The 13,815-nt window shown below is 41.3% G+C and overlaps 1 protein-coding gene across 1 annotated transcript in view; it reads right to left on the reverse strand.

Annotated features, from left to right (window-relative positions):
• Positions 1-13,815, reverse strand: part of MAGI1 (membrane associated guanylate kinase, WW and PDZ domain containing 1) — a 687,439-nt gene that overhangs the window by 450,935 nt on the left and 222,689 nt on the right. The window lies entirely within an intron of this gene.

Genomic DNA, 13,815 nt, shown 5'->3' on the forward strand with positions numbered 1-13,815 from the left:
TCCTCCAGTGACCATCAGATCAAACCCTCCCTCAGCCACACTAACAAATTACTTGTTCCCCTGACGGGAGCTGTATGACTTTGTTCCAGCAGTCAAGACTAGAACCGGGGTGGGAACATCATATGCGCAGATGTACATTGCTTTTAACTTTTACTATTAGTTCCTGGGTATGCCTGTGGAATCCAAGGGGTTAGCATAAAATGGGCTCAGTGATGTAGGAAACTGCCCCTGGAAGCATGGAATCAAATGTCCCGCTCCCTGCTTTGTAGACAATACATCAGTTTGACCACTGATCTTTGTCAGTAAATCTTCTGCTCCAAGTGCATCCAGGTGTAAGTCCTCAAGCTCTCCCCATAACAAAGGTGGGAGAGTAACATCTCTTCGTTCCTTCCTCACACCCTCACCCCTTTCTGGCTCCTCCAGTGCTAGGGTCACTATTCAAATCCCTGTTACATGGGTTGCAATGAGGACACCATCTTACTATGTTATGGAGCTTGGCAAGAACATACAAATGTAGAGAAAGCAGAGCTAAAAATCAGTCTTGGTGAAATAGCACTGTGAAGTAGAGTTGCCACTCTTGGGGTTTACACCAGTGGGGGAGCAAAATGACTCTAGTGTAATATGCCCAATCCTCAGACTGGTTGAGTCATGAGATAAGGCAAAATTGATGAATATTTAAGGACAGCATCAGAATGGAGCCAAGCATCATGGTGGAAAAAAACATCAATAAAACAATCAATCCAGACGAGTTTTGCCAGAACTCAGCAGAGATGACCAAAACTATAAACCTGATTGTTAGGAAAAGTTATCATATTTACACAAGAAATTCCACTTGCAATTTTTTTTCACAGAAAAGTAGGTATTTAAAATCAAAGTCAAGCTGTTAAAGAATTGGCCATTTTAGAGACTTCAGGAAGCCATGGTGGGGCAGCAGTAGATTTGTCGCCTCACAGCAAGAGGTTCTCCCGTTCGATTCGCGGCTGGAGCGCCTTCTGTGTGGAGTCTGCATGTCCCCCCGCGGTCAAGTGGAGTTCGAAAGACATGCGTGAATGGGCGTGCCTTTGTTGAAGGTTGGGCGTCAAACTGGCACCTCGGCACCGTAAAAATCTACTGCCAATCATTAGCGGACCGGAGTTCCGCTGTCGCGATCCCTAACCAGGGAAAGCCGAAAGAAGAACATCAGAAGACAAATATCAAACGTTTGTTAAGAAAATGCAATTTTTTAAGTTTACCTCATTTCAACCTTTATATATCAGTTCTTAAGTAAAGAAACTGCAAGATAAGCATATTTTCCCTTTTGGTATTGTGTTTGCATGTACATATACATGTAGCATGCTTATTTTCCTTAGTAGTTTCATTCTGTTAACCTGGACAGAGCACTGAACCAGCTGGACCTCGGGCTCAGCCCTGCACACAGTACAATGAATTCAGACATATATTACTTATAGAAATGCAAGTATATAAAACATACTGTAAATGTTTCAGCAGATAACTAGCTGCAGCTACAGAGAATTTTATATGAAAGCTGTACACAGGACACTGTTGAAATGGGGAGCATAATCTAGGATCCCCTCCTCTCTGAGGAGTACATATAAAACAGAATGAAAATATATTGGGATCCAGTGTGCAATAAGTGAAATATCCTGTAATGTTGGTTTATGGAATGAGTTTTGGCAAATGCATTAATTTGGGTTAACTTTACATGCTATTATGCCTATGCCTACTGAATGAAGTATGTCTGACTATCTATCCACACTTCTAAGCTTTTACTTGATCAGGATTTTGCATATGTAATACAGTTGTGGACCAAATTACAATAGCCATGGATAATTGAATATATGATCGCTACTGCAGTAATGTCAGATTGGGACTTTAACTGCTGAAAGCAGGACAACTGGCCTTACTTCCAGAAGTTAGCACCATTTCTCCTGGGCATCAAAAGAATAAGAGGGTTGTCCACCCACACGGTTTTTGGTTCTTTCTTTCCCCTGCTTCCCTCCCCACTAAAGCAGGGATTTGTAGACAGAGCACAGACTACCCTTGCAAGAAGGATCCTCAGGAGTAAGCACAACTAGAACCCACGCAATCTCTCTCCCAGGACATAGATCATCTCTGGGAAAGATAAGCACCTAGTCATAGGGAGGGGAGGGAAGTAGGAGGATGGGTAACTTAGGTACCCACCCCATCCATAGATCCCCAGAGGAAACAGAACAGAGGGAAGATAGAGATATGTGGTACTTAAACAGTAAACCTACTCAAAAAGCTAGTGTTACACATTATTGCACAACTATACTGTGTTTTCATTGAAAGTTTCACTGCTGCAATAAAAACACACTTGGGAAGACTGAAAGTTTTTGGTGCATTTTCTGACTGGCCCCAGATGTGCGTGGTCTACAGGAGGCCCTGTAGAATGACTGTGGCAAACCCTGCCCTTGTTCCACTTGAGTTATAAAGTTATGCCACTAGTCCAGGTTTCAACTGGTGACCATGTAGCTGCTTGCAGGATGGTGTGATTGCTGGCCCATCTCAAAAATACAGAGGTGGCTGCTGTTAGCCTAGAAGTGCAGGACTTCATCTGTCCTATTACAGTCTTGTAATGAAATGTGCAACAGAAGCAAACAGTGTGCTAGACATTTTGACATAGCCTGTTTTGAAAAAAACCCTTTGATTCTCCATACAGGGCTTGCTTCCAGAATATCAGGTAGGACTTTCACAACTTTAAAAGCGTGGGTCTTTCTTTTCTCAATTAAAGCAAGCCAAACTGAACTAGAATTTTTTGGATGCTCTCCATGGCTGCTGGTTAGATCAAACAACTGTGCAGAAAAGGGAAGTAAATTGAATGTTCTTGATTCTGCAAAAAGCAGTTAATGGAGTCAAGCACTTTGGTATTACTACTTTATCAAAGACATTTACAAAAGGTCAGGGAAGTGAACTGGTCTGTGTCCTCTGGCTATGGGGATATGTATTCAGGCATCCTTCAGATCTGTAGTGACCATGTAAGCCCAAAGGAGGAGGAATAAAAGCAGTCCTTGCAAGGTTAACCTTTATACTATATTTTAAGAAACTGTTAGCTTTGACAGGTCTAAACTTGGTCTTCAGGCTCTATCTGTTATTGGACCTAGGAACAATTTTAATACAAGCCTCTACATTTGTCTGCCTTTAGTACTCTCTGTGGCTCGTCTGCACGAAAACTTATTGCATAAGAGGTAGATTTAAGTGGATTTGATTGGTGGGTACTGCAGGGAGTCATGAATTTTTTTTTTTAATTGTAGTTATTATCCCCCTTTCAACGTTTTTATGTCTTGAATGATGGTCTTCCACTGTCTGACAGAGAGGGCTGACTGATGCCCCATCTTTTGTGGGTTGTTTGACATTATAAGTTGGGGTGGAGTTATTGAGGAAGAGGGAAGGAAGAGTAATAGCTGTCCTCTCTGCAGCTCAGGCCAGAGGGCCCACTGGCTTTTTCTTCTGGTCACATTACCATTTTTGTTTTCTTGGGCAACCTTTCTAACTTTTTTGATGGTTGCCTTTTTCCTGCCTCAGGTAGAAAGGCCATCTTTTGTAGGGGGCAGTTTCTACTATAACTTAGTGCAGTAAGGGAAAACTGCTTGGCAGACTAAACAGTCTTGTCTTTTTACTCCACCATTTGGAACTTCTGCACACGATCCAAACAAAAGCAACTTGCCCAATGGGCATTAGAAACTTCTGCTTTCATATAGTCTGGCAGAAGCTGGGTCTTCATCCAGGCTTCTCTACTTAAAAAATAACCCATCTAGCTATTGCCCTACATAAGGCATTCAGGATATCATGGCCACATTTTATGAAGGGACTGGCAACTTGAAATGGAGGCTGCATGGTTCAAGTACTGTCTTTCGGGTTTTTCTCCTGCATCCCCATCACCTTTTTCTTTGAGTTGGAACAGTAACGTTTCTCCTAGAAATTCAGCATCTCTCTCTCTCTCTCTGCCACATTAAGGGCCTGAAAGTCAGGTTAGCAGACATTTATGATGGCTTGTCTTATCTAAAAAGAGAATATTACTCTTCCTGTCAAGGGGAACAGCATTATTTGTTGGAGCGACAGTAGTTCTCTTACCACAGCTGCAGTTGGTAGACACCATGGACACCAAAGACAGATCTGCAACAGAGTTTGCATATAAAAGTATTTGAAGGAATCCACTACCCTGCAAAACTCCATCCTATGAATGACACCCCAAAACTTGGACAGAACCACAAAAGGAGGGGGAGTATCAATATTCGTCAAAGATACCCACACCTCCAGGTTGGTGGTACAGCACGAAGCATCAGAGACTATCCATGTGCAACTAACAGTGGGTAAAACTGCCTTCCAGTTTATAGCCTGCTACAGACCACCCTCCCAAACCCAGGAACCCCACTCGGCCTTCCTGAGAACACTGGAAAATATGAAGGTCTCTCCAAACACCATTATATTGGGTGACTTCAACTACCCAACCATAGACTGGGAGCATTACTCTAGCTCCAACACCCTAGCCCAAAGGTTCCTAGAATTTATAAACTCAAATGCTATGGAACAACTTGTTACCACTCCCACAAGAGGGGAAAACATACTGGACCTGATCATCAACAACATGGGGACTCTATGCTCAAAACCAGAAGTGTATCCCTCACTGGTAAGATCAGACCATAAACTAATCTCACTGGATATTCACATCCCGACTCCACCCCCTGCCCTGAAAACCACAGTGAAAAACTTCTCTAAAGCAAATTTCACACTCCTCAAAACCGAGGTGGAATCCTTCAAAGCCCCCGGGCCTGTAGAAAATACGGCCCAGACCGCAGAATCCTTTATAAATGCATTCTATGAACACCTTCAGGAATGTATGGATCATGTAATCCCAAATAAAACCAAGACCCAATCCTCCACAGGCAGATGTCCTATCTGGTGGACCCCAGCCTTAAACAAACTATACAATAGAAGGAGGAAGCTACTACATGATAGAGCAAAATCCCAAAAAGGGAAGGCATCTCTGATCAGTATTAGCAAAAAACTACGGGCACTCATAAAATCGTCTAAGGCCAGCTTCGAGAGAAAAATTGCACAGGACACTAAGGATAATCACAAGGCTTTCTTTAGTTATGTTAGAAACCTGGGTGGGAATTCCCAGATATGCTCAGAATTAGTCCAAAATGACAAAAAATACACAGAACCCACAGACATTGCCAACATCCTAGCTGACAGGTTCAGCGCAAACCCCCCACCAAAAGGGCAAATATCTATCCCAGCAGAGTGCTGCCCCCCTGACATCTCAGATGCTCAGGTAAGAGCTGCCCTCTCCAAAGCAAAACACAGCATCAATGGGACCAGGCGGTGTCCCGGGCTGCGTCCTACATGAACTCCAAGAACAGCTAAACCCAAACATAAAACTACTGTTCAATCTCAGCCTTACTACAGGATATGTACCCAAAGAGTGGCGTACAGCAACAGTGGTCCCTCTCCACAAAGGTGGTGCCTCAACGGATCCTGGAAACTATCGCCCCATAAGCCTGACTAGCTTGGTCTGCAAAGCTATGGAAAGGATCATCATGGACCTCATAAATAAAGATATTGGGGACCTACAGACACTGGATCCTACCCAGCTCGGCTTTGTTAAGGGCAGATCCTGCCTCTTAAACCTGGTTGATTTCTTTGAAACAGTCACCAAGGCCATTGACGAGGGGAAGGTGGTCCACACAGCCTACCTGGACCTCGCAAAAGCCTTCGATACAATACCCCACTCGGGCATTATAGATAAGTTCACCAGCTTAAATATAAACCCCTATATCACTAGATGGGTTGCAAACTGGCTCAAGGACAGAACCCACATGTTTAGAATTGCTGTAGCCATGTCAGACTCCAAACCAGTTACAAGTGGCGTCCCGCAAGGCTCAGTCCTGGGACCTCTCTTGTTCGGCATATATTTCTCGGAGGTACAGGCCAACACGGAAGGACTGTGGCTAACCAAGTCCGCAGATGACTGCAAACTGGGCACCATAATCGACTCTCCAGCCAACACAAGCATCCTCCAAAAGGGCCTCATAGAAACAAACAACTGGTGCCAGAGCCATGGCGTCAAGCTAAATGCCAAAAAGTGTATAGTCATCCCCTTTGGCAAAAACAAAGTGCCCACAAATTACCACATAGGTGGTAATCCATTAAGTACAGAAGAAGTAATTAGGGACCTGGGGACCCAAGTTGATAGCAATCTCTCATTTGACAACCACATGGCCAAAGTGGTTAGAAAAACATTTTATATAGCCCACCTAATCATGAAGGGATTCACATCTAGATCAGGGGAGGTCATCGTGCCTCTTTACTCATCCCTCATCAGGCCCATAATTGAGTACAATGCCCCTTTTGGGATGTACCTTACCAGACACCTGCAGTAACTGGAAAGACCCCAAAAGTACCTCACCAAGAGGATCAAAGGGCTCAAACAGATGCCAGATGCTGCCCGGTTAAAGAAACTCCAGCTCTCCTCAGTGGCATACCGCCTGCTCAGAGGCGATCTGTGCCTGACGTATAAAGCCATGTCCAACCCGGAATTAATGGACATGCTGCACCTCGGAAAATCCAAATCCCATTGAGCTACACGCTCGAGAGACTTGAACCTCAGCATTGAAATAAATAGGACATGCTGGAGGGACAGATTCATAACCCAGAGGCTCCCTTCACTCTGGAATAAAATCCCAGTCCAGGTTAGGCAGAGTCCCTCACTGACTCTCTTCAACAGGAATCTTGATGAGTGGATGGGAGATCATAGGTTTACCCCGGGTATCACTTCTGCGTCACTGTTAGACAGAGGCACAGTATACTAACCTCGAAAAAGGGCATAGCAAAATTAATTTAAAACGGGTGGCGAAAGCCAAACACATTCTGGCTAGGCTTATAAATGCCCTAGGGCAGATAGCCTAGTATGAACCTATGAACCTATGAAATGAGATGCTCTGATATTCTCTGGTGGGCTGGCAGAAAAGAGTGTAACCTTAATGCAGTCTAATAAATGGGGGTGCAGACTCTGATCTACATTGTAGTGTTCATCTGTCTCCAAATCAGAGGAGTGCAAGTCTTTCAAAGGGAAAGAGATTACTGCTTCCTTTTTTACTTGATGGGAGGGCACTGACATTGACATTTTTGGTGGAAGGTAGGATGTCCTTTAAGAATGTGACAAAATCCTAACCCAGCTTTGTTAAATTCTGGAAAGTAGCCAGTTATGCAGTGTGGACAGATGGTCCACTCAGCACCATCAGCAGATGAGGCTAGATGGTAGACATTTGTTTATTCCTCGACAACTTGCCTCTGGGCTTAGGAACAGAGACCCCATGGAAGCCTCAGGAATTGGGAAGAAACATCAGACCTCAGAGAACAAATAACATACAAGACCAAGTGTATACTGCCCTACTGCGCTACCACTCAGAACAGTGCAAGCATCCAGACCATCTGTTTGCAGTGGGGCATCTCAACCAACTGATGCCTTAAGGGATGCAGCTTTGGAGGATGTGCCATCCACCAAGTACATGGCACCCTCTTAAGTGACCATGCCAGAAGCCAAAGTGAAAAAAGGATAGTGGAATCAGGGTGCAGCAAAATTGTGTCCCAAAACCCAGAGTCTCAAAATTACACAGACCATCAGACTCTGATCAGTTGTCAGTCTCCAGAAACACCTCCAGTTTTGGGGACTTCTCCTAAACCTTCTTCATTCTGAAAGGAATATTGTAGCAGAATTCTAACAGTGAAAGAGCAATCTTAGAGGAGGTGTGTAACTTCTTCCGACTTGATGTTGTTTACAGACAGATTTAGCAATTTGCTCAATTATCTTTGGGGCGACCCACTTGCACAGGGGAAGAATTGGCTAAGTCATGCTCATGTCACAAGCAAAAGACATTTTATGAATCTCCTTCCTACAGACAGTCAAAATTTATTATGCTTTTCTGTCATCTCCATAGAATACAAGGATAAAGCCTTGACTAGGATGGTGCTGCTTTTGCTGCCAGTTTGCCTATCATGGGAGACAGGAGGAAACTGGTTCACCACTTGGTTGATGCATAATAGGAGCATCTGATCTTGGCATCTGTCAAATCTAGACACCTGAAAACTGTTGCCATGCAACAAAAGAACACCAATGAAATATCATAAGATGTTTTCACCAGACTCACAAGTCTGACGATGCTTTGAAACCATGCATCAATCTTGATACAAACTGCAGGCATCCTGAATCCAGGTCATGGTATCCTCCAAGAGTGAAGGAGGAAGGTTGCTAAGCTATGGAAGTCAAACTGGTCATTTAACCCACAACAGCTGATGTCTGAAGCATCACTACTGCAACAGTGACACCTGTAATGAACATTGTTTTATTATTTAGGGATGCATAACTCTGCAAATTGTGATAATTATATTAAAACAAAATGTTTTACCTAAGAACTGGCAGTATTCAACTACAGGGTAGAATTTTTTACAGCCTAGATATGATTCCAAGAAATGGTAGTTGTTGTGTCTTTTGGCTTATCCCGGTTAGGGGTCGCCACAGTGGAACTCCGGTCCGCTAATAACAGACTTTAAAAGAAATTGAACATCCTTAGAGAAGGACAGAGGCATACATATGAGTTTTTATCTAGTTGCTGACAACCTTTAACTCAAAATCTATTTAGCTGAGTAACACAAACTGAAAAGGCATCAGTGACTTTGCTGAAAAAAATCAGCAAACCAGTCTTTTTTTTTTTTGCAAAGGGAAGGTTGCCCTTGCATCCTCCATACACCACCATGACTACTGACACACTAACTTCAAAATCACACCACTGAGGGAAAAGGGAAAAGCCCCTTTAACTTCAGTATTCCATTATATTCCCTGTTTCCATGCTACTTTTGATCAAGTTGCATAGAGAAATTTTGAATCAAAGAACAGACATTTGATAATGGTAGGGTAAACCTAGAGAAACATATACTATGACATAGTGGATAACTACATAAAACATACATTTTATACTGTCATGATGTGAATATTGCTATTTGATTGGATGTTTAGCTTTAACTTGTGAGCTGGAAGAGTACACCTGCCATTAAATCAGAGCAGACATTAAGTGAAATGAAAGCACCTACTGGAGAGAAGTAAAGGCTCTAGTCCTGGATAACATAACAAGGGTGTGGCGAATTGTGCTACCACCCCCAGATGCAAAGTATTAAAGGCCACAATCTGCTAATGCAGACTACTGCTCAATGCACACCTTCAGCGAATGTTGCATTTGTGGTCAAAAATGACTGCTGCAGTGTTATTTGTGTGGTATAAAACTATAGCAATCCTTTTGTTATGGCTTAAAAACAGAAAATATATTTTAATTGAAAACTGCAGCACTTCATGTGTGGTATAAACTGTAGCAGCTGCTTACAAGAGGAGAGTTTTTTCCCCTTCTCTTCACTTATGTAGAAAAGTTTTTTTTTTTTTTTGGGAGGGGATGCCAAACTGGGGAACACCACTAGGCACAATTCTAGACAGCTACTCCCCCTGGTAGGTCTACATGTCAGAGTCTTTTGCTTCCCAGTGCAGAGGGAATATTTATGTGGAAGAGCGACAAATACTAGGAAGAATGTTTGCCTGTCGGTACTGATTGAGAACTGCCAAGAATAAACATTTGGTTTCCAGCATAAGAATACAGCATGAAAGAGAGACACTGGCCTCTTTGTATAGTGGAAGAACATAAGCGGATGTGGAGACTTTTGTTGAAATCCAAAACAATATCTATCATTTGACATGTGCGTACACACACACACACACACACACACACACACACACACACACACACACACACACACACACACGTGTCTGTGTGAACTACTTTGATTTTTGATGGTCCTGATAACTCCATTAAATTTCGGCTGCTTAACACTGGCTTAATAAGTCATGATAAAACTATACATTAAAAGGCATTTTCTACAACGTGGTGGTATCTTACCCTTAAATGCTAGCAAATAAAAATGTACCTGCACACTTGAAGAACTAAAATAACTCGGTTCCTTTAATGATGAGTAGCTGCTAAGACAAAAGGGGTCTAAAATTTTTTTAAGTTTTGAATTTATAAATCAACATGATTAACAAGCAAACTGCTCCCCAAGACTATTGAAACTGAAATCGTGGTAATGTTTACTGCTTTACTGAACTTGCTGACATTAAAATACAAAAGCCACAGTTTTGGTCAGTCTGTAAGAAAGGAAAATACTCTGTAGGTACATGATAGTTTATATAATTTCTTCAGCAAGAAACTGGGTACTCTTTCCTAAAATTTCAGCATGACGTAATGTTACTTCATGCCCCTTTTAAATGCACCTAATAGCCATATAATGGTTATGTCATATGATGATCTGACCTTGTCTTCAGCTGAACAATCGGAGCACTCACCTCTGCTGAACTCGTCACATGAAAGCATTCATGGCGTCATTCTACCCCCATCAAGCCTCTGGCTAGTAAACACAGGAAGGTTAGTTAGCTGACCCCATTACCACTTTCCCAGCATCTCATATAAATTTCGTTGCACTTCTCAAGCATGCAGGTGGTTTAAACTTTCTTAAGGCAAGTGCACCAAATCCTTAACAGGCAAAGAACTCAAGGATATATATATATATATATATATATATATATATATATATATATATATATATATATATATATATATATTTGCACTTTGTGCTACATGACTGCCTCTTTTACGGGTCTGTGTAATATTCACCACATAATCTAAGCACTAATGTAATGCTGCTGTCATAGTACAGAAACAACCTTAACCACATAGGCCTGTGCATCTAGCCCAACACCTTCCACAATTCATATTCTTTGGTCAGAAACTCCATATCACACAGCACTTCACCATTTACCAGATATTTTCATTAGCATTCCACATGATTGAGGACCACTAAAAGAAATCCACTTTTAGAAGTACTTGGCCACATATAAAGCCTGCCTGCTCTTGCTAGTCCACATTTTGTGCAAATATCAGTAAGGCAGTCAAAGCAGAATGTGATCATAGCCTGATATAATTATCATTTTCCCAATTATAACTATGCTCATGACATAATCCAAAGTGTCCCCACTTATAAAAGTCAGGATGCAAGATAGCTTTATATTTTACTGCAGCAGTCTGCAACTGCTTAACTCCATACACATCATGAGCTCTGTGTCAGTCATTGACCATAATGAGGATAACTCCACTGTTCATCAACAAATCACACAATTAGCTGCTAACTCACCCATGTTTGGTGGTGGTTACTGGTTGGAAACAAATTGTGCACTACAGTGATACAAGGACAGGATACAATGAAAGCATTGGCCCGATCACCCTGGCATGCCCTTTCTCCTTGAAAAAACTGAAAACATGAACATTAACTCACATCTGCTTCTGTTCACCAAGAAAAACATTGCAATTAATAACACAAATGAACAATAACAGCAGCAGCGTCTGTGAAATGATTCCTTTCCAAGGGATAAATGTGATGAGCCAAGAGTGTTCTGCAACACGACGTGTCTTAACATTTTTTTGTATGTGCTGGTAATTTCATAATGGTGTTCTTACTTCTAATACTAGAATCCCATTAAAATTCTGGTACAGTATTCAACTGGAGCACAGAACCTTCAGAGCCAAAAGGACTACAAGGACAAATATGCACTACATTGACAGACATATTCTGAAACACAAAACCAAACAAAAAAATAATATCCAATATGCCTCTAGAAAAATGACAGAGGAAGTATTGAGATTTATGAGTTGAAGGCAACTTTTGGGGGGAAAATATATGGAAAAATTAAAAACAGCAGCCTTCACAGGCACATGCTTTCTTACAGAAACAATTAAAAGAGTGCAAAAATGCTACTCTTATTTCCATAAATCTATGTTGGCTCCTAATTTAAAATATCAATGCAACATTCTTATTTCTTTAAAAAAAACGCATTTGTTAATCAGGTAAGCCCACTGGGCACAGCATCCCTTTTCAGAAGCGACACAGAAGCAATGCCAGGTTGAGTGATTTGTTAGGATTCACACTGCAAGCAAACAGAAACTTTGGGAACTGAAAGGAGTGCAACCAGGTCTTGGTGTAGCAGCACATCATTTTAAACCTCTGTGCCAAACTTCAAGAGAATGAAAAGAAAAAGATGGTGGATGCCCACTCCCACAAACACGTGAAGGAGTTATGAAACCAATGTGTTTATATCCTTGAATAAGCACGAAAACAAAGATCAAAATTATATAGCTCAATTCCAATTTTCTTAAGCAAGGAATTTCTTGATATGATTGTTTATTGAAATGTAACCAAATGCAATAAATGCAGTTCCTTGGAAATGGGTCCATCAATCCCCTTCCGAGTAGAGGTGCTGTGTTGTATGACACATTGGCTATTAATGCATTAAATACATTTGCAGCCGTGAATAGATAAGTCTAACTTGTTGGTTATCATTTACTAAGAGAATAAGCATCCTAAACCATGCACACTTTACAGCTCCCCCTAAAACACAAAGACAGGTAAAAGCATACTTATAACTCAACATGCTCTTTAAACTCCCCAACTTGTGATATGTTTGCATGCTGGGAATCCAAAACAAAGTATAAAATGAATACATATATTAGGAGGTACCCAATGAAACCCATGCAACCTACTGTCCATGTAACAGAGATGATGATGATGCCAGGCATCTAAGCTCATAGGTAGTTATTAGGCATAGGAGGTACCCAATGAAACCCATGCAACCTACTGTCCATGTAACAGAGATGATGATGATGCCATGCACACCAAGAGACCGTTAAGGAGCCTAGTTGAAATTCCCAATTGCTTTAAAGCCCTGCCTGATTGAGTGACTTGCTCAATATCACACAGACACATAAAAGTAGAAAGATTCAAACCATGCACTCTTGGGACAGGAAGTAGCTCAACAAGTCAGAGCTTTAGTCCTCTGTGCCAACTGCCAAACTAGAGAAGGAATGTCAAGAAGTACAGAAACAGTATATTGATTTATGTTAAACCAATTACCTCAAGGTAAAGGTACAGATTTCAGGAAATAGCAACAGTAGTAGTAGCAAAAAATAATAATAATAATAATAATAATAATAACAATAACAATAATAATAATAATAATACACACAAGCAAAGGTATTACCAGAACCTGTAGGACCAAATGTTGGATCTGAAATTAATTTTATGTTGGAAGCAGAGCTGGGCTCACTGGCAATACCTGTTTTTAGAAGGGTACTTGGGGAGAAATGGCCCAAACAGAAATATAGCAGCAGTCATGAGATGCAGAATCAGCTCACTGGATTCTTTACAACACAACGATTTTACTAGCAGTACTAAATGAACTACACATATCAGCTATTCATAAGTATATTCAAATACAAATGCATAGGATTATTTTGTACATTACACTACACATGTTTACATCCACAAGGCGTGCAGAGTCAACAATGACGGACATTTGACAGACAGGATGAATTACAGCTCAGGTGTCTGCTTAGAGAATGTGAAACATAAAAAGGTTAAATCTTAAGAGAGAGACTGTTTCAGGATTTACATGAAAGGAGATACGTGGCGAGGTGCTACTAAAGAAACCTAGTTCTACAGGGAACACATTTAACTAGTAAATTTGGGAAGGGGCTTCCTAAGTACCTGGAAAATATTACAGAAATATAGTAACAGTATAACTGCAAACAGGAAATTACTAGAACAGAAACCAAGAACTGTGAGACAGAAACCTTAACTAATTAGCCATAACACATTCTAAAGATATAATGGTTTTCTTTACCACTACAGCTTGCAAGTACTTAC

Source organism: Protopterus annectens, chromosome 7.part0, assembly GCF_019279795.1.
Source record: "Protopterus annectens isolate FY-2018-M chromosome 7.part0, PAN1.0, whole genome shotgun sequence".
In the NCBI taxonomy this organism is placed as follows: domain Eukaryota; kingdom Metazoa; phylum Chordata; order Ceratodontiformes; family Protopteridae; genus Protopterus; species Protopterus annectens.